The sequence below is a fragment of the Triticum urartu genome, chromosome 4A, assembly GCF_056163025.1.
Source record: "Triticum urartu cultivar PI428250 chromosome 4A, HENAU_Tu73, whole genome shotgun sequence".
In the NCBI taxonomy this organism is placed as follows: domain Eukaryota; kingdom Viridiplantae; phylum Streptophyta; class Magnoliopsida; order Poales; family Poaceae; genus Triticum; species Triticum urartu.
In genome coordinates this window covers 404,072,388-404,092,225 of record NC_141876.1, presented here as the reverse complement: position 1 = coordinate 404,092,225, position 19,838 = coordinate 404,072,388, and the positions used below count along the sequence as shown (strand labels likewise).

Sequence of the window (19,838 nt, the reverse complement as noted above, 5' to 3'; positions counted from 1 at the left end):
ACTGACAGGGACATTTCCTATTCGGCGCCTATTACCGTGTAAATGTCAAACCCATGCACACCCAGTATCACACCACAGTAAAGAGCGTCGGGCCGGTGCATGTTGTCTTTTTTTCCCTGGTTAAGCCTTTTCTCTAGAAAAAGGTGTAACATCCCCAGTATCACATCACAGTAATCCCTTATGATCACGCAAAGTCATTATCCTTTGCATTGATTAATCACAGTGGTTAAACATCTCATTTCACAATTCTTCTGTGAACTCAATTCAAATTCAAAGTGAAATTTGAAGTTGCACAAAAGATGCTGGAAGAATGTTCGCCATCTAGAAAATATTCCAAAACAACTTGTTGTTAAGGAAAACAACATCACCATCAAGTCAAAGTGGGACAAAGCATTTAAATCAGTGCGAAAACAACACTATAAATGCCTAAATTCATTTATGAAAAATGCCAAAGGATTCCAAAATTTCCCTAACTTTCTGTGGCAATGTGAAATATGCCATAGTATTTATGTGACCAAGTTTCACATTTTTACTAAGTCGTTTGATGGCTCAAATTATTGCAAAACTATCTCTGGAAATAAAACAGAGATAAATAGAAAAAAGGCCTAGACTACTGTTGGGGAATGGGCCTAAGTACACAGTGCACTTGGCCCAACCCAACCTGGGCTTCTCCCACCTCGCTACAGGAGGCAGGGGCCATGGCGTGGCACGCATCCACCCCCCTCAGGGCCGTTGCAATCGCCGTGTCGGGCATCCCGCGGTCCTCTGGGTGGATAAGAGCGTCGCAGCGACCCCCTCCGAACCCTAGCCCCAGTTTTCCCCCTCCTCCTCGCTCACCTCCCTGATCTAGATAGGCCCCGTACGCAACCGTCGCCGCCGCCTTCGTCGGTTCCTCGCCACCGCGCTCGTCCCCAACGTCATCGCCGTTGCCGCGGCCGTCGGCCACCACGCACGTCTACGCCATGACGCAGCTCCTCGCCGTCGTCCTCTACGCACCCTGGTGCCATTCGCAGGAGCTCGGAGGCGCTGGATCGCCGTCACGCCGCCGTCTTCCTCCTCGGGACACCGGAGCTCCACTACCGCCGTTCGTCTGCCCCAGGCCTCCCCCGAGCCCGCTCTACTCCTCCATAGGCTCCCTGTGAGCACTTCCCTCTCCCCCGTACCCCCCTGCCGTTTCCCGTGCCGTAGGCTCGTTTTCGCTGGTTGGCAGTTGCCGCGCCGTAGACAGTCGTTATTGCCGTCGCCTCCGGCCACCCTAGGCTGTGCCGCCACCACCAGCGTGCTCCCGCTCCGCACGCATGCGCTCGCGCGCCCGACCGTCCCCTGTCGCGCACGCCCCGCTCCCAGCAGCCATCCCACGCCACTCCTCCCCTGACCTCACCACGGCCCCGACTGGCCGCGCCCGTCGTTGCGCCGCCGCCGCAGCCTTCCCTGCTACCTCCGCCGCGCCTCGCGCCCCCCGAGCCCCGCTGCAGCTTCGCCTGCACCTGCCGCCGAGCCCGCCACCGTCACTACTGCTCCGCCGCCGCCCCGCGCGCCCGCGGCTCCGGTCCCCTCCGCCCCTCCTTGGCCGCTCGCCTCGCGCCCTCCTGCTCCCCGCGCCCCGTCTCGCCTCCTATGTCGCCCGCCGGCGCCACGCCACCGCCGGCGACCGCCCTCGCCAGCCACCTCGCCGCGCGGCTCCGGCCCGTAGCCGTGGCTGTTTCTTTCCCGGCGGCCTCGTGCGCACATGCGGGCGCCCGTGCCCGTTCGCCCTATTAACCGCCCAGGTCGGCCTGGGCCACCGACTAGTGGGGCATGCCCCTGTAAAAAAAGGATTTAAATAAAATAAATTAATGAAATTAATTAATTAGGTAATTAATTAATTTAATTAACTAGGATTAATTAGCCTAATCATTGGATTAATTGAAACTGGAATTAATTAGCCAGTCCTAGTCAATGACAGGAGGGCCCCAGCCCCTGTTGACCAGTCAAACTTTGACTGGTCAACTGGGACCCCCTGGGCCCACATGTCACCCACTGGTTCACTTCTGTGTACACAGATCAGGGTGCACTTAGCCTTTTACTGTTTGGATAAATCGATTTAATAATTTTAGAATATTGCTAAAATTTTGAAAATTAATAGAAATTAAACCGTAGCTCAGATGGGAAAACTTTGTACATGAAAGTTGTTCAGAACGATGAGACGAATCCGGATACGCAACCCGTTTGTCCGCCACACGTCCATAGTATAGCAAACCTGCAACCGTCCCCCTCCGTTTCATCTGTCCGAAAATGCCTAACTCCGGGAAAACTTTCCCGGATGTTTCCCCCCTTCGCCAGTATCGCCTAGTACTACGTTAGCTCACCCCTGGCACCGCGTTTTGCCTTGTTATATTTTCTGATGCTTGTTTGCCCCGTATTTACTGTTTCTCCCCCCTCTTCTTCTCCGGTAGACCCCGAGACCGACGTTGATGCGACTGAGTACGACTACATCCCCGACGACCCCTCCTTACCAGAGCAACCAGGCAAGCAAACCCCCTTTGAGCATTCCGATATCGCCCATTTATTTTCCTCTCATGCTTGCATTAGAACTGCTACTGCTTTCGGTATGATCCTACTCTGATGCATAACCTATTGTTGTTACCTGTTTTCATACCTTATCTGCTTATCCTAAACTGCTTAGTATAGGTTGGTTAGTGATACATCAGTGACCCCCACCTTGTCCCTGTTGCCCCTGCTTCATCATCGAAGACCCGATCAACGGGATCGAAGACCAGGCCCCGACACCGCACATCACTTTCCTCTTAGTTGCTCGACACTACTGGGTTACTATCGAGTGCCGAGGGTGAGACCTCTTCAGCACTTCTGTTGTTAACCTGTAGTGTAGCTATTCGGTCGTGGTCATCGAGGGTGATTTCCTCCTTAATCACTTCCGATACGGCTCTGTCGTGCAACCCCTCAAGTGTGAACCTCGAGGGTGGATCCTCTTACGTTCACCTTGATGATTACATCAAGTGGAATTCACCAGGGGTGAATCCTCGAGTTTTCCCCTTGATGTTTGGACACACGGATACTAGGACTTTACCCCTGTTACTTGGAAAGACGGGCCGACCCTGAGCGGTACCCGCGCGAGCTTAATTGCGAGTGATGTGGAGACGGGTTGACCTGGAAGGTGCCCGCGAGATACTTACGAGGCGTGGCCGGGCATTCTTAGCCCTTGTCGCAAGTACTTGAGACAGGGCGACGGGGTCACATCGATCGTGAGTCTCTGCTCGTTACCGCGCGTTCCTAATCCACTACGATTTGGATATTTGATCCGAGGGGCCTCTGGCCTGATAGCACTAACCATCACGTGGGCATAGTATGGGCGTTCTGCGTCGTATACATCAGCCGAAGCTTAATAGACGTCAGCGACTGAGCGGCGCGCGCCGGGTTGGACTGGAAAGCACCTACCTTGTTGAAGGAGGTAGCTAGGTCTGCTCATCGGCCGTGTACGCAACGTGCAGGAGTTCCCGGGGAGATGGCCCATGCCCCCTGGGGGCATAGGTTTAGTCCAGCGTGCTGGCCTCTCTATTAAGCCTAGGTCAGGTTGCGGCGTATTGTTTGGCCGAGGCCGGGCATGACCCAGGAAAGTGTGTCCGGCCGGAGTTAATCGAGCGTGGTGGGTAAGTTGGTGCACCCCTACAGGGAAGATAACATCTATCGATAGCCTGTCCTACGGTAACGGGCACTTGGAGTTGTATCCCGATCGATACAACTAGAACTGGATACTTGTGATGAGAAATGAACGGATGGTGATGAGAATTGGATTGTGATGATAACTGGATAGTATGGATCTGGGATTGCTTTCTCGCAGGGAGTCGAGAAAGGATCTCTGGCCGAGGTTGATAACACTACTGCTACTTTACTTTATGCTACGCTACTCCCTCCTGTTGCTGCAAGATGGTGGTTTTCAGAAGATGCTAGTCTTCGATAGGCTAGGCTTTCCCTTTCCCTTCTGGCATTCTGTAGTTTAGTCCACAGATACAACCCACCCTCTTGATACAAATGCATACTTAGTTTAGATCTGATGTAAGTCTTGCGAGTACTTTGGATGAGTACTCACAGTTGCTTTGCTACTTCTTTTTCCCCATACCCGATTGTTGCGACCAGATGACGGATCCCAGGAGCCAGACGACGCCACTGATGGCTACTACTACCCGGAGGATGCCTACTACTACGTGGAGGCCGCCGACGACCAGGAGTAGTTAGGAGGCTCCCAGGCAGGAGGCCTTGCCTTTTCGATCGTTGTTGCTTTTGTGCTAGCCTTCTTAAGGCATTCTTGTTTAACTCATGTCTGTACTCAGATATTGTTGCTTCCGCTGACTCTTGTGTTTTCGAGCTTATGTATTCGAGCCCTCGAGGCCCCTGGCTTGTAATATAAAGCTTGTATTATTTTAATTTGTGTCTAGAGTTGTGTTGTGATATCTTCCCGTGAGTCCTTGATCTTGATCGTACACATTTGCGTGTATGATTAGTGTACGATTGAATCGGGGGCGTCACAAGTTGGTATCAGAGCCGACTGCCTGTAGGGATCCCCTTCCAAACTCCTTGGCCGAAGTTGAGTCTAGTCAGTGAAGACTATTTTACTAACATGGCTGTGTGGCTTACGGCCCCACGTCGCCATTGGGAGGTATTAGGATCTTTTACTCCTCGTCTATACTCTGGGACTCTGATCTCTCTTCCTTTAGGGTTAAATTTTTACTAACTTGACATTAGGTTCTCGTAACCACTTCATCTCGGAGAGCCCCTTCACCACACATGACCGACTGTTTCATCAAAAGACTCTAAAGGTACTCCTCGATGAGTCCCGAGCCCCTGTGCCCACTTCTTTGCAGCTCCCTACCACCGATATATCCTTATGGATAACTATATACACTTGTCATTCATACAATCATTCCTTGTTGCTCTTGTTATTACAAGATGCCCTGAACTGCTCTCCTTTGTTCCGAGAATCCTTTGAGCTTACTGCCTTGCAGTTCCTTGTCATCTGAATACCCCTACGGATAACCTTGTGCAACTATCGAGTATCCGCTCATCCTCAGTTGACTCATGTACTTCACAAAAGTCTTCGTAATACCATTCGTTCTTGTGAAAATCCTCAACAACCTATTGTTCTTGATTTTCTTGCTTGCTTACATTATGGTCAATACCATAAGTCTAGTAATCTTATTGTCAGCTTTTTGTCATTATCGTTTTGAGCCCTTGATTCGGTATGTTTGCGGATGCCCGCAATCATCAGTTGATCATTATAAATTATCCTCCCGGCTCAAACGTCATTCCGGACATGAGCTGGTTCTCGGTAAATCAAACCTTGAATGATTGTCGATCTATGTCTATTCAACTTGCTTATCTTTTGATCAGAGCTTCTGCTTCCGGTCCCCCATTTGGAAACCATAATTCCTTGCATTTAAACTTTGAAATTATTCAGATGTTCTATAATTCGATGCCTTTGCATTCTTCTTTCTCTGGTTGAGTACCTATACTCACATCAACTCCCTTGTGGACCACAAGGTCCTTTGTTGGATTTTATCCGACAATGTCCTTCTTATTCAATCACCTTGTGAGCCTTTCCTCGGATACATAATTCTTTTGGTAAATTGTATCCTCCGCTTTCTCAAGCATGCTCTACTACCGAGCTTGTGTTATTTATTCTCGAAATTTATGATATATGTTCCTAAGATGCCCCGATGAGTTGAACCTATGCCTTCCCTAATCTGTGTGAACTTGAAAGTTATGCGGGTTTTACTCTACTGGCTTTTCGTCAGATAAAATTTCAATACTGTAGCTTCATCAAGAGCGAAAAGTAAAATGAAAGGTTATGCATTGTGGAAGTGGGAGTCGACCCTGAACCTTTGTGTTCATGCCCATGGACACGGTGTGGAACTTATCATGAAAGCTTCTTGCAAGGATATTTAATCATTTGAATAATTCTTACGGTATCGTAAATTGGATCCCTTGCAGTTATGGTCCCGACCATATTTCCTCCTTGATCCTATTTACTGGGTAAGTTAAAATTACTTATCCTCTGCAAATCATTTGCCCGTCCAACCTCTATTCTGATTTACCTTCAGGCATTACACCTAGTACTTGATTCTGAGAAGCTTTATACCCCATCACATCATTCCTAGCCTGATCGGCTATATTTTTATCATGTCCACTTTTAACTGTGCTACCTGGTCCTTATGCCCGGAGCAACTTTCGACGATGAGTTAATCTTACGTCGATCTTCCTCATCTTATCATTTCACCTCGAACAACAAGCTTGACTTTGAGCTTGTGTCGAATCCGTGGTTCTCATAGCCTTTCACTTCACCCTTCCTTTTCGGCTCGGTGACATCTTCATGAAATCTCTCGACAAATGTGTCGTGATCATCATCAACATTCCGAGCTTTTCCAGGATATCAATCGAATTCATGATGAGAAATAAATCCTTGCCCTCGATGATTTGTGTTATCATCGACAATATTCTTGCCTTCCCGAACACAAACTGGTTCATATAATTTGGAAATACATCCTTTTTGGCATGTCAATGGATTATGGCTGAGCCCGTTGGCCACACCCTCATCTGTTCCCTGCTAAAATTGTATGACTTATTTTTCTAAGTTGTTTTCGATGGATCCTTGGTGTATCCAAAGTCTGACCTTTGCTTGAAACCATGTTAATGCTATCTCGAAGCATGTCTGTGGTAATCCGATCTCCAATAAGAACATTTGAAGCATGATACTAAAATTTTCTTTATCAATTATCCAAACATCGTTGTGTGGGTAATGTCATGAAATTTCTTTCCCCTCACCTAAATGGTTTTATACTTCTATCCTGTCATGGATATCATGCTCTGCTTATTCTTGGGGAGGATATACCCCTGAAATATGTGTTCAAACATATTTTCCTTTCCATTGTTTCGATTAATATACTAATCATATTTTTTTCCTTTCCATTCTTTTGTTTAACCTTTCCGGTAAACTAACTTATCTCAGTAGAGATAATTTCTTGCTTAGGTAGCACCTCAATGTACAACTCTGTCAGTAAAGACCCTGTTATTATTGCTGTTGACATTCCGGTAGCCACCGATGGACGAGAACTTTGCCTAATGGCCCGCCTCGTTCAACGAGCAGGAAAATGGTTCTCTTCGCCCCTCGCCCTTGGTACCGACGTTATTGCCGACATAACTGGCAGGCTACACTCTAACATGCCTTGCTATCATAACCTTGTAACATGTCACCGCTCCCCTTACTTTTAACCCACATGGTGGGCCCATAACCCACAGTTCCACAGGATCGGAACCTGACTCTTCCTGTATATCCTTTATTTCGAAGTATCATTTGCTCTTGTCTTTGTGTGTTGTCACGAGGCACCGTCCGAGAGATGATCTATTCCTGATGCTCTGAACCCCTTTCTCACACTCTATTCGGGTATCAATCGTTTGCCTATCCGTTTGATCCTTCCTGTTGTACCTTCATACATGCTCTCGAGGTCTTATTAACTTTCTACTCGAGAGATACTTCTGCCACATTCTTTGAATTGTTCACCATATAATTAACCCTATAAGGGTCATTTCTCTCGAAGTTACTCTTTAATTCCCCACTTAAATCTCGGGACGAGATTTCTTGTAGTGGAGGAGATTTGTAACATCCCCAGTATCACACCACAGTAATCCCTTATGATCACGCAAAGTCATTATCCTTTGCATTGATTAATCACAGTGGTTAAACATCTCATTTCACAATTCTTCTGTGAACTCAATTCAAATTCAAAGTGAAATTTGAAGTTGCACAAAAGATGCTGGAAAAATGTTCGCCATCTAGAAAATATTCCAAAACAACTTGTTGTTAAGGAAAACAACATCACCATCAAGTCAAAGTGGGACAAAGCATTTAAATCAGTGCGAAAACAACACTATAAATGCCTAAATTCATTTATGAAAAATGCCAAAGGATTCCAAAATTTCCCTAACTTTCTGTGGCAATGTGAAATATGCCATAGTATTTATGTGACCAAGTTTCACATTTTTACTAAGTCGTTTGATGGCTCAAATTATTGCAAAATTATCTCTGGAAATAAAACAGAGATAAATAGAAAAAAGGCCTAGACTACTGTTGGGGAATGGGCCTAAGTACACAGTGCACTTGGCCCAACCCAACCTGGGCTTCTCCCACCTCGCTACAGGAGGCAGGGGCCATGGCGTGGCACGCATCCACCCCCCTCAGGGCCGTTGCAATCGCCGTGTCGGGCATCCCGCGGTCCTCTGGGTGGATAAGAGCGTCGCAGCGACCCCCTCCGAACCCTAGCCCCAGTTTTCCCCCTCCTCCTCGCTCACCTCCCTGATCTAGATAGGCCCCGTACGCAACCGTCGCCGCCGCCTTCGTCGGTTCCTCGCCACCGCGCTCGTCCCCAACGTCATCGCCGTTGCCGCGGCCGTCGGCCACCACGCACGTCTACGCCATGACGCAGCTCCTCGCCGTCGTCCTCTACGCACCCTGGTGCCATTCGCAGGAGCTCGGAGGCGCTGGATCGCCGTCACGCCGCCGTCTTCCACCTCGGGACACCGGAGCTCCACTACCGCCGTTCGTCTGCCCCAGGCCTCCCCCGAGCCCGCTCTACTCCTCCATAGGCTCCCTGTGAGCACTTCCCTCTCCCCCGTACCCCCCTGCCGTTTCCCGTGCCGTAGGCTCGTTTTCGCTGGTTGGCAGTTGCCGCGCCGTAGACAGTCGTTATTGCCGTCGCCTCCGGCCACCCTAGGCTGTGCCGCCACCACCAGCGTGCTCCCGCTCCGCACGCATGCGCTCGCGCGCCCGACCGTCCCCTGTCGCGCACGCCCCGCTCCCAGCAGCCATCCCACGCCACTCCTCCCCTGACCTCACCACGGCCCCGACTGGCCGCGCCCGTCGTTGCGCCGCCGCCGCAGCCTCCCCTGCTACCTCCGCCGCGCCTCGCGCCCCCCGAGCCCCGCTGCAGCTTCGCCTGCACCTGCCGCCGAGCCCGCCACCGTCACTACTGCTCCGCCGCCGCCCCGCGCGCCCGCGGCTCCGGTCCCCTCCGCCCCTCCTTGGCCGCTCGCCTCGCGCCCTCCTGCTCCCCGCGCCCCGTCTCGCCTCCTATGTCGCCCGCCGGCGCCACGCCACCGCCGGCGACCGCCCTCGCCAGCCACCTCGCCGCGCGGCTCCGGCCCGTAGCCGTGGCTGTTTCTTTCCCGGCGGCCTCGTGCGCACATGCGGGCGCCCGTGCCCGTTCGCCCTATTAACCGCCCAGGTCGGCCTGGGCCACCGACTAGTGGGGCATGCCCCTGTAAAAAAAGGATTTAAATAAAATAAATTAATGGAATTAATTAATTAGGTAATTAATTAATTTAATTAACTAGGATTAATTAGCCTAATCATTGGATTAATTGAAACTGGAATTAATTAGCCAGTCCTAGTCAATGACAGGAGGGCCCCAGCCCCTGTTGACCAGTCAAACTTTGACTGGTCAACTGGGACCCCCTGGGCCCACATGTCACCCACTGGTTCACTTCTGTGTACACAGATCAGGGTGCACTTAGCCTTTTACTGTTTGGATAAATCGATTTAATAATTTTAGAATATTGCTAAAATTTTGAAAATTAATAGAAATTAAACCGTAGCTCAGATGGGAAAACTTTGTACATGAAAGTTGTTCAGAACGATGAGACGAATCCGGATACGCAACCCGTTTGTCCGCCACACGTCCATAGTATAGCAAACCTGCAACCGTCCCCCTCCGTTTCATCTGTCCGAAAATGCCTAACTCCGGGAAAACTTTCCCGGATGTTTCCCCCCTTCGCCAGTATCGCCTAGTACTACGTTAGCTCACCCCTGGCACCGCGTTTTGCCTTGTTATATTTTCTGATGCTTGTTTGCCCCGTATTTACTGTTTCTCCCCCCTCTTCTTCTCCGGTAGACCCCGAGACCGACGTTGATGCGACTGAGTACGACTACATCCCCGACGACCCCTCCTTACCAGAGCAACCAGGCAAGCAAACCCCCTTTGAGCATTCCGATATCGCCCATTTATTTTCCTCTCATGCTTGCATTAGAACTGCTACTGCTTTCGGTATGATCCTACTCTGATGCATAACCTATTGTTGTTACCTGTTTTCATACCTTATCTGCTTATCCTAAACTGCTTAGTATAGGTTGGTTAGTGATACATCAGTGACCCCCACCTTGTCCCTGTTGCCCCTGCTTCATCATCGAAGACCCGATCAACGGGATCGAAGACCAGGCCCCGACACCGCACATCACTTTCCTCTTAGTTGCTCGACACTACTGGGTTACTATCGAGTGCCGAGGGTGAGACCTCTTCAGCACTTCTGTTGTTAACCTGTAGTGTAGCTATTCGGTCGTGGTCATCGAGGGTGATTTCCTCCTTAATCACTTCCGATACGGCTCTGTCGTGCAACCCCTCAAGTGTGAACCTCGAGGGTGGATCCTCTTACGTTCACCTTGATGATTACATCGAGTGGAATTCACCGGGGGTGAATCCTCGGGCTTTCCCCTTGATGTTTGGACACACGGATACTTGGACTTTACCCCTGTTACTTGGAAAGACGGGTCGACCCTAAGCGGTACCCGCGTGAGCTTAATTGCGAGTGATGTGGAGACGGGTTGACCTGGAAGGTGCCCGCGAGATACTTACGAGACATGGCCGGGCATTCTTAGCCCTTGCCGCAAGTACTCGAGACGGGGCGACGGGGTCACATCGATCGTGAGTCTCTGCTCGTTACCGCACGTTCCTAATCCACTACGATTCGGATATTTGATCTGAGGGGCCTCTGGCCTGATAGCACTAACCATCACGTGGGCATAGTATGGGCGTTCTGCGTCGTATACATCAGCCGAAGCTTAATAGATGTCAGCGACTAAGCGGCGCGCGCCGGGTTGGACTGGAAAGCACCTACCTTGTTGAAGGAGGTAGCTAGGTCTGCTCACCGGTCGCGTACGCAACATGCAGGAGTTCCCTGGGAGATGGCCCATGACCCCTGGGGGCATAGGTTTAGTCCGGCGTGCTGGCCTCTCTATTAAGCCTAGGTCGGGTTGCGGCGTATTGTTTGGCCGAGGCCGTGCATGACCCAGGAAAGTGTGTCCGGCCGGAGTTAATCGAGCGTGGTGGGTAAGTTGGTGCACCCCTGCAGGGAAGATAACATCTATCGATAGCCTGTCCTACGGTAACGGACACTTGGAGTTGTATCCCGATCGATACAACTAGAACTGGATACTTGTGATGAGAAATGAACGGATGGTGATGAGAATTGGATTGTGATGATAACTGGATAGTATGGCTCTGGGATTGCTTTCTCGCAGGGAGTCGAGAAAGGATCTCTGGCCGAGGTTGATAACACTACTGCTACTTTACTTTATGCTACGCTACTCCCTCCTATTGCTGCAAGATGGTGGTTTCCAGAAGATGCTAGTCTTTGATAGGCTAGGCTTTCCCCTTCCCTTCTGGCATTCTGCAGTTTAGTCCACAGATACAACCCACCCCTTTGATACAAATGCATACTTAGTTTAGATCTGATGTAAGTCTTGTGAGTACTTTGGATGAGTACTCACGATTGCTTTGCTACTTCTTTTTCCCCATACCCGATTGTTGCGACCAGATGACGGATCCCAGGAGCCAAACGACGCCACTGATGGCTACTACTACCCGGAGGATGCCTACTACTACGTGGAGGCCGCCGATGACCAGGAGTAGTTAGGAGGCTCCCAGGCAGGAGGCCTTGCCTTTTCGATCGTTGTTGCTTTTGTGCTAGCCTTCTTAAGGCAATCTTGTTTAACTCATCTCTGTACTCAGATATTGTTGCTTCCGTTGACTCTTGTGTTTTCGAGCTTATGTATTCGAGCCTCGAGGCCCCTGACTTGTAATATAAAGCTTGTATTATTTTAATTTATGTTTAGAGTTGTATTGTGATATCTTCTGTGAGTCCTTGATCTTGATCGTACACATTTGCGTGTATGATTAGTGTATGATTAAATCGGGGGCGTCACAAAATGTGCGCTATACGATATTCGAAGCCACGGCGTGCTCGTCCTATGTAAGATACACTAACCAACTAGGTCTGCTCATGTGCATGAAATACTTACATTATTTATCTCTTTTTGTTTCAATACATTTCGTTGTTCGCCGGATGTTTTTATACCGTTTTTTCTTTACATCCTTTATTTATTTTTCTTTTCCTTTTCAAATTCGTGAAACTTCTTTCAAATTTACAAATATTTTTCCAAAATATATTAACTTTTATTTAAAAATTGATGATCATTTCCAAATTTTGCGAATAATTTTTTTCAGAATCGATGATTTTTTTTCAAATTCAAAGTTTTTTTAGTTTTGTGAATTTTTTTCCAAATTGATTAAATTTCTGTCAATATCAACGAACTTTTTTCTAAATACGTGAACTTTTTGAAAAATTTGCTATTTTTTGCAAATATGTGAATACTTTTTAATAACTTTTTCTTTTTTGAAATCCATAAAATTGTCTGACATCAGGCAGCTGAAAGCAAATTAGCGAAGGAGCAGTAACAGGCCGAGGCCCAAACCGTCGGCAGTGTCCACCAAGGAGACTTCCTGGTGCCGAACAAAAGTTCCCGTATGTATGTAGGCCGTTTGTCTTAGGGTTTGTTCTCGGTTTTTCTGGTGCCGGTTGTCAGATAGTTTTTTGCATTAAATAAAACAGATTGAAATTTTTTCAAAGATTTGAAATAGGTTTGTGAATTTGCACAAAAAGTACATGGATTTGAAAAAATATCATCGATTTGAAAAAAAATCATCATTTCTTAAAAGTTATTCATACCTAAATGAAAGTTCGTCGAATTTGAGAAAAGCTCATCGATTTGAAAAAAAAAGTTCATTGATTCTTAAAATAAGTGCATGAATTTTGGGAAAATATTCATAAACATTGAAAAAGGTTTCACGCATTCGAAAAATCAAAGAAAAAAGGAAGAAAAGAAGTAAAGAAAACAATAGTTTAGAAACATCCAGCGAACCGGGAAATGAGCTGAAACAAAAGGATCTTATGTAGGACGAGCAGGTCGTGTGTTCGAATCTCCTATAACACACCATTCATGCAGAGAAACAACTTAACAAGGAAAAAATGGCAACATGGGCCAGCCCATCGCTGGTGGGGGCGAGCGCCGGTTTGCCTTTTAGACGTTAACGGATGCAAGAGGCGCCGAATAGGGCATGCCCATACATACGGGTGATAGAGAAAGTGAATTAGCGAAGGAGCAGTAATGGCCGAGGCCCAAAATCGTAGGCAGTGTGCGCGAGGGAGAGACTTCCTGGCACAACAGGCGCCGAACAGAAGCTCCCATATGTACGTATGTCATTCGTATCAGGCTTTTTTCCTCGGTTTTTCTGTTGCCTACTATCACACAGTCTTATGGATTTTAAAAAAAAAGAAAATAATGGATTAGAAAAATGTTCATGGATTTCAAAAAAGTTCATAAATTTGCAAAAAAACATCAATTTTTAAAAAACTCATGAATTATAAAAAGTTCATCCATTTTTAAAAACAAATCAAATTTGGAAAAAGTTCAGAATTTAAAGAAAACTTCATCCAATTTGAAAAAAAATTTATGATTTTAAAAAACATCAATTTTTTAAAAAAAGTTTTTCAACTTTGAAAAAAGTTCATAGACTTCGGAAAAAATCGTAAAAATTGAGAAAGGATTCGCACATTCAAAAAAGAAAATAAAAAGTAAGAAAGGAAGTAAACAAAAAACCATATAAAAAGGATCCAGCGAACTAGGAAATGAACTGAAACAAAAAAGGATAAAAGATGTAAGTATTTCATGTACGTGAGCAGGCCTAGTTGGTTACTGGATCTTATATACGACGAGCAGGTCGCATGATTTAATCCCCTATTGCGCACCTTTTTCTTCAGTGAAAAAGCTTAACAAAAAAATAAGGAAACATGGGTCGGGCCATCTCTGGATTTTTTCTAGAGATGGCCCATCGCTGGTAGGGAGGTGTGCGTCGGGAATTTTAATAGGAAAATCCTATCTGCCACATGCGAACCAACCTGTGGTTGGATGGTTAGAGGAACAGTGGTATTCCTAGCCAACTAGTGTTCAAGTCCTGGTGCTCGCATTATTCCTGGATTTATTTCAAGATTTCTGGTGATGCACTTTCAGTGGGAGGAGACGTTCCCGTCGACGACTTATCGGTAAAGAACGTGCTATAGTGTCGTCCGGTTTTGGGGGTTCCGTTTGGTTTTTTCTAGTTTTCAGAACCTTCTACTCCCCATGTTACTAAATATAAGTCTTTGTAGAGATTTTACTATGAACTACATACAGAGCAAAATAAGTGAATCTACACACTAAAATGCATCTATATACTTATGTATATGGTTCATAGTGGAATCTCTACAAAGCCTTATATTTAGGAACCGAGGGAGTAGACGGTAAGGGAAGGTTTCTGCACCAGCATTATGTATTTTTTTGTTTCTTCTTCGCTTTTTTCCTTTATTTTCTCTATCCTTTTTTAATTTTTCGTTTTTCTTCTTTCTTTTTTCTTTCATTTTTCCTTATTTATTTTCTTTGCTTCTTTTTTCTCTCTTCTTTCCTTTTTATTTTACTTTTCAACAAATATTTAGAAATTTAAGAAATGTTTCTGTTTTTAAAATTTTGTTCACAAATTTAAATAAATGTTCAGAAGTTCAAATGTTGTTTGCTTCATTTAAAAAAATGTTCAAATATTCTAAAACGTTTACAATTTCCAAATATTTTAAAATATATTTTTATGTATAAAAAAATAGTTCGGATTTTAACATTAGGTCTAAGTTTTTCAAATTGTTCTTGATTTGAATTATTTGTTCTGTAAATTCAAATTGTTATTCAATATTTTGTTCCCATCTTCAAATTTTGATCTTGATTTGACTTTCATTTTTTCCCAAAACTGGAAAATGTTCAAATTTTCAAAAAATGTTCAGAATTTTAAGTATTTTTTGTTCTCGATTTGAATTTTTTCCCTCTAAATTCAAATTTTTGTGGGATTTTTGAATATTTGTTCCCATGTTCAAATTTTGTTCTAGATTTAATTTTTTTTTGTTCTCTAAATTAGAAAAATGATCACATTTATCTAAAAATGGTCAAGATTTTCAATTTTTTGTTCACATGTGTCGTATTTTGTTGAAAATTAGAAAATATTCAGAATTATTCAAAATTTCATCGTGTTTTGTCAAAATTGGTCGTAAGTTAGATTTTTTTTCTCTAGTTTTTGAAAATTTGTTCGCCATTTTTCAGATGTTAAAGTTCGCGACCGTACATGTGTGTTTTAGCATCGCGTTGTACTTTGTTTAGTAGAACTTGATTGACAAGTTGGCTCGTAGGTCACCCGCATGAGTTTGCGGTCGCAGGATCGAAACCCGCCACCTTTCTTTTTCTCATGTTCGTCATATTTCCTCCAAGCGTCCGTGGGACGGCCCAGTTTGTGCGCCGCCTTCTGCATCAGGTTCCTACATGACGCAGAATGCACACACGATTTTGAACAAGCACGAACGATGGTTTGCACCGCCATCGCTAGGAACTTTTTGACCCCCTCGCCTCCGGCTGCCATCTTGGCACCTAGAGATGGGGGACCTCGCATTGTCAGAGTACTACGATCTTCATCATCATCTAGTGATTATCGTATTTTGTGAGAATAAATTTACTCTTGTTCTTTTAGCGATGCCATGAGATTAGAGAATTTTTTGTCCTCGCAGACCTGATTATTTGGATCTGATAAGTTTAGATTGGTGTGTCAAACATTTCATGTTGGTTTGATTCTTTGCGAAGTTGAAGTGTTTCATCGACATCATGGTGAAGATTTTGTGATCCGACGTCCCGCACTTCTAGGGGATCATCCCCGGCCCAAGTACGTTCACCGATCAAGGCTTCCCATCTTTTTGGATGGGCGACTCAAGGTGCTTTCAAAAATCATTATTGGTAATGTTCGTGCGAGTGAAAGAGTGACAACATCGTTGCTCCAATCCAATTACAACCCTTTTATCAAAGTTTTTGGAGTATTTCTTCTAACAGGGCTTGGTGCAGCGAAGAAGTTGTTTCCAAGAGATTTCATTGTAATTCTTAGTGATAGGAGTTACTTTCTATTTTCTTGGATTTTAAATCCGAATCAGTGTACCTGTAATTGTTACGAGTATGAATAAAATTGCAGTTTTTTTAAAAAAAAGACATAACGCAGAATGCGCCCTATAAGAGGTGTCATTTTAATACATGCTAGAAGGGTTGGTCGCGCTTTGCTGCACCGTTGATGTTGTTAAATTTTCATAATTTTATTACTCCATCTATTTCAAAATATAAGGTGTATTAGTTTTTTGAAAAGTCAAACCTCTTTAAGTTTTACCACATTTGTGTAGAAATATATCAATATCCATAATATCAAATCAGATTTTTAGATTAATCATGAAACGATTCATATTTTATTTATTCAGTATTGTGAAAGTCAATATTTTTGACTCTAAACTTCGTCAAAGTTAAAGGAATTGGACTTTTTAATAAAGAATACACTTTATATTTTGAAACACAGTAATATTTGGTTTGGTTAGTGGGGAAGATGATGGACTATATTTTCTTTTTTATTCATATAATGCGGTGTTTTGATGGGACTTTCGTGGTGTGATTTTGTATTGTCTGCTAATCAAGTTGTACTTATGTGGGATTTTATTTGCGTCAATGGCTGCATACTATATTGGTGCTACCGTATCACATGTTGACACTTTGTTTTTTTAGGTGATGAGAGGGTGTGCGGGATTGGTATGGTTTTATAGGACGGTTGCCTCCGATTGATTTGAAAAATTATTAACCCAATCAAAATCATGAATCAAATTCAATACTCCCTTCATTTTTATATACAAGGCAACAAACCCAAATTATAGGTATTAAGATAAAATTTAATGCATACTTTACAAGCCAGCTTTTCTTTTTGTTTACTCGGATCATTAATACGCAACATGAATGCAAGGAAACTGAGTAGAGGAAGTAGCTAGTGTTATTATGACTACATGCATGCAAGTATTAAACATGTTGCTAGTACGATGAAATATCATTAATTCTTTCCTTGGTTACTGTTGGTGGCCTTGTATTGATGCAAAACGTATATTCCATAGTGGCCTTGTATAAGTAAATGTAGGGAGTATTAAATTTCTCAATGGAATGGGAGAACTCCAAAATTAGAGAGCATAGTGAATTAAATGAATTGAGTGAGAGATTGTTGATCCAGTCAAAATCGGCGACCCAATTCTATATTGGTGATCTCAATTGAATGAGAGGCCTCTAGTCCTAGAGAGGTTAGTGATATAGTAGACATATGAATTAAAAAATTGAGTGAGATATTGTTGACCCGGACAAAATCGGTGACCCAATTCAAATTGATGATCTCAGTTTGTAGATGGAGAGTTTGCAACACAATAGACGTTGTATTGATGGGGTGTTGGTGCACGTATATATAAGTACATGGTAGGCCTCAACCTCAACTATACATGACTAGGAGGTGGGCCACAACACATAATACATGCAACACAAAATATATACTCAACACCCCCCTCCCCGCAGTCGAAGCATCGCCGAAGACACAGAGACTGGACCGAAACTCCTCAAAGATGGGAGTGGACAATCCCTTAGTCATCACATCAGTAAATTGTTGCGACGTCGGAACATGGAGAACCCGAACACGACCAAGGGCAACCTGCTCGCGCACGAAGTGAATATCGAGCTCAATATGCTTTGTACGTCGATGGTGCACCGAGTTGGCGGAGCGGTAAACCGCACTGATGTTATCGCAGTAGACAAGAGTGGCCTTTTGAACGTCACAAAGCAACTCATGGAGTAGCTGACGGATCCAAGAGCACTCAGCCACGGCGTTAGCCACGGCCCGATACTCTGCCTCGGCGCTGGAGCGGGAGACCATGGGCTGCCGCTTCGATGACCAAGAGATCAATGAGAGCCCAAGGTAGATGCAATAGCCGGACATGGAGCATCAAGTGTCGGGGCAGCCAGCCCAGTCGGCATCGGATTAGGCCATGAGGTCGGTGGAGGCGGAGGCCGTCAGGGCGAGTCCCAAGGACATGGTGCCACGTATGTAACGGAGAATACACTTCATCAAGGTCCAATGGGAGTCACGTGGAGCGCGCATGTGGAGGCACACCTGTTGGACAGTGTACTGCAGGTCTGGTCGAGTCAGCGTCCGGTACTGTAACCAACGATGGAGCGATAGAACGCTGCATCAGATGCGAGAGACCCCTCCAGAGCAGAGACCTTCACCTTCATGTCAACGGGGGTGGGCGCCGGCTTGCAGTTAAGCATACCGGCATGCTCCAAAAGCTCGTGGGCGTACTTCTGCTGATGTAGAAAAGAAGTCGTCAGTCCGTTGTACCACCTCGATGCCGAGGAAGTAGTGCAGAGGCCCTAAGCCCTTGAGGGCGAACTCACCACGCAAACGAGCAGTCAGCCGCTGAAGGAGGTCGGGGGCGGACGCCATGAGGATGATGTCGTCAACGTAGAGCAGCAGATATGCAGGAAATAGTAGTAGACACACTAAAGGGAAGACGAACGTGCTTGCCCAAACGACAAGCCTCACAAATATGCTCGTCGAGCATACATGAGAAAGGAAAACTCCTAAGAATCTGACGCAAAACAACGGGGTTGGGGTGGCCCAAGCGAGCATGCCAAAGGTCGACGCCGGCGGCGAGGGCGACAGGTGTGGAGGTGGAGGCGCCGGTGTGCACGGGATAAAGCTCGTCAGGGCTATCACATCAGGGAAGCACCATCCGGGTATGGCCGTCCTTCACAGAAAAACCAACGCCGTCAAATTCAACAGTAAGTGGATTCTCACGAGTAAGATGGCGAATGGAAACTAAGCTAGTGACTAAGTCATGAGAGACAAGGACATTAGACATCGTAATAGGTGTGGAAATAGAAGGAAAACTAGTACTACTGACATGAGTGATAGGTAAAGAAGAACCGTTGCCAATGGTGATACAAGTGGGAGTGTTAACGGGAGTAGAAGAGGATAGCTTACCGGGATGAACTGTCATGTATGAAGTAGCACTTGAGTCCATGTACCAGTTGCCTCCACCGTCGTAGTTACTCGATGACGGCGCAGAGTGATGGGCGGCCAGGAGGGCAGGGTCCCACGGTGCAGGTACCGGCGGCTGGCTTCCGTAGGGTGGCGCCTAAGAGGGCACGCCAAGGCGACATGATGACCCACAAGTATAGGGGATCAATTGTAGCTCTTTTTGATAAGTAAGAGTGTCGAACCCAACGAGGAGCAGAAGGAAATGACAAGTGGTTTTCAGCAAGGTAATGTATACAAGTGCTGAAATTGTAAGTAACTAGTTTGATAGCAAGATATTTTGTAACAAGCAAGTAATGATAATAGTAACAGAAGTGCAGCAAGATAGCCCAATCCTTTTGAGGCAAAGGACAGGCCAAAACAGTCTCTTATAATAGGCAGAGCGTTCTTGAGGGTACACGGTAATTTCATCTAGTCACTTTCATCATGTTGATTCGATTCGTGTTCGCTACTTTGATAATTTGATATGTGGGTGGACCGGTGCTTAGGTGATGTTCTTACTTGAACAAACCTCCTACTTATAATTAACCCTCCCGCAAGCATCCGCAACTATGAGAAAAGTATCAAGCATAAATTCTAACCATAGCATTAAAATTTTGGATCCAATCGGTCTGTCGGTGTCAAAACCGGCGGATCTCGGGTAGGGGGTCCCGAACTGTGCGTCTAGGCCGGATGGTAACAGGAGGCAGGGGACACGAAGTTTTACCCAGGTTCGGGCCCTCTCGATGGAGG

General features: G+C 45.8%; 2 long non-coding RNA genes across 2 annotated transcripts; both read left to right on the top strand.

Moving 5' to 3' along the window:
• The first annotated feature begins 742 nt into the window (after positions 1-742).
• Positions 743-4,448, top strand: LOC147975985 (uncharacterized). Its single transcript, XR_015601266.1, has 3 exons — positions 743-1,138; positions 2,436-2,507; positions 4,135-4,448. It is a non-coding gene; the product is annotated as an uncharacterized LOC147975985 (long non-coding RNA).
• A 3,798-nt stretch (positions 4,449-8,246) lies between these two features.
• LOC147975984 (uncharacterized) lies at positions 8,247-11,950 on the top strand. The gene is made up of 2 exons (XR_015601265.1): positions 8,247-8,641; positions 9,939-11,950. It is a non-coding gene; the product is annotated as an uncharacterized LOC147975984 (long non-coding RNA).
• Positions 11,951-19,838: the final 7,888 nt, after the last annotated feature.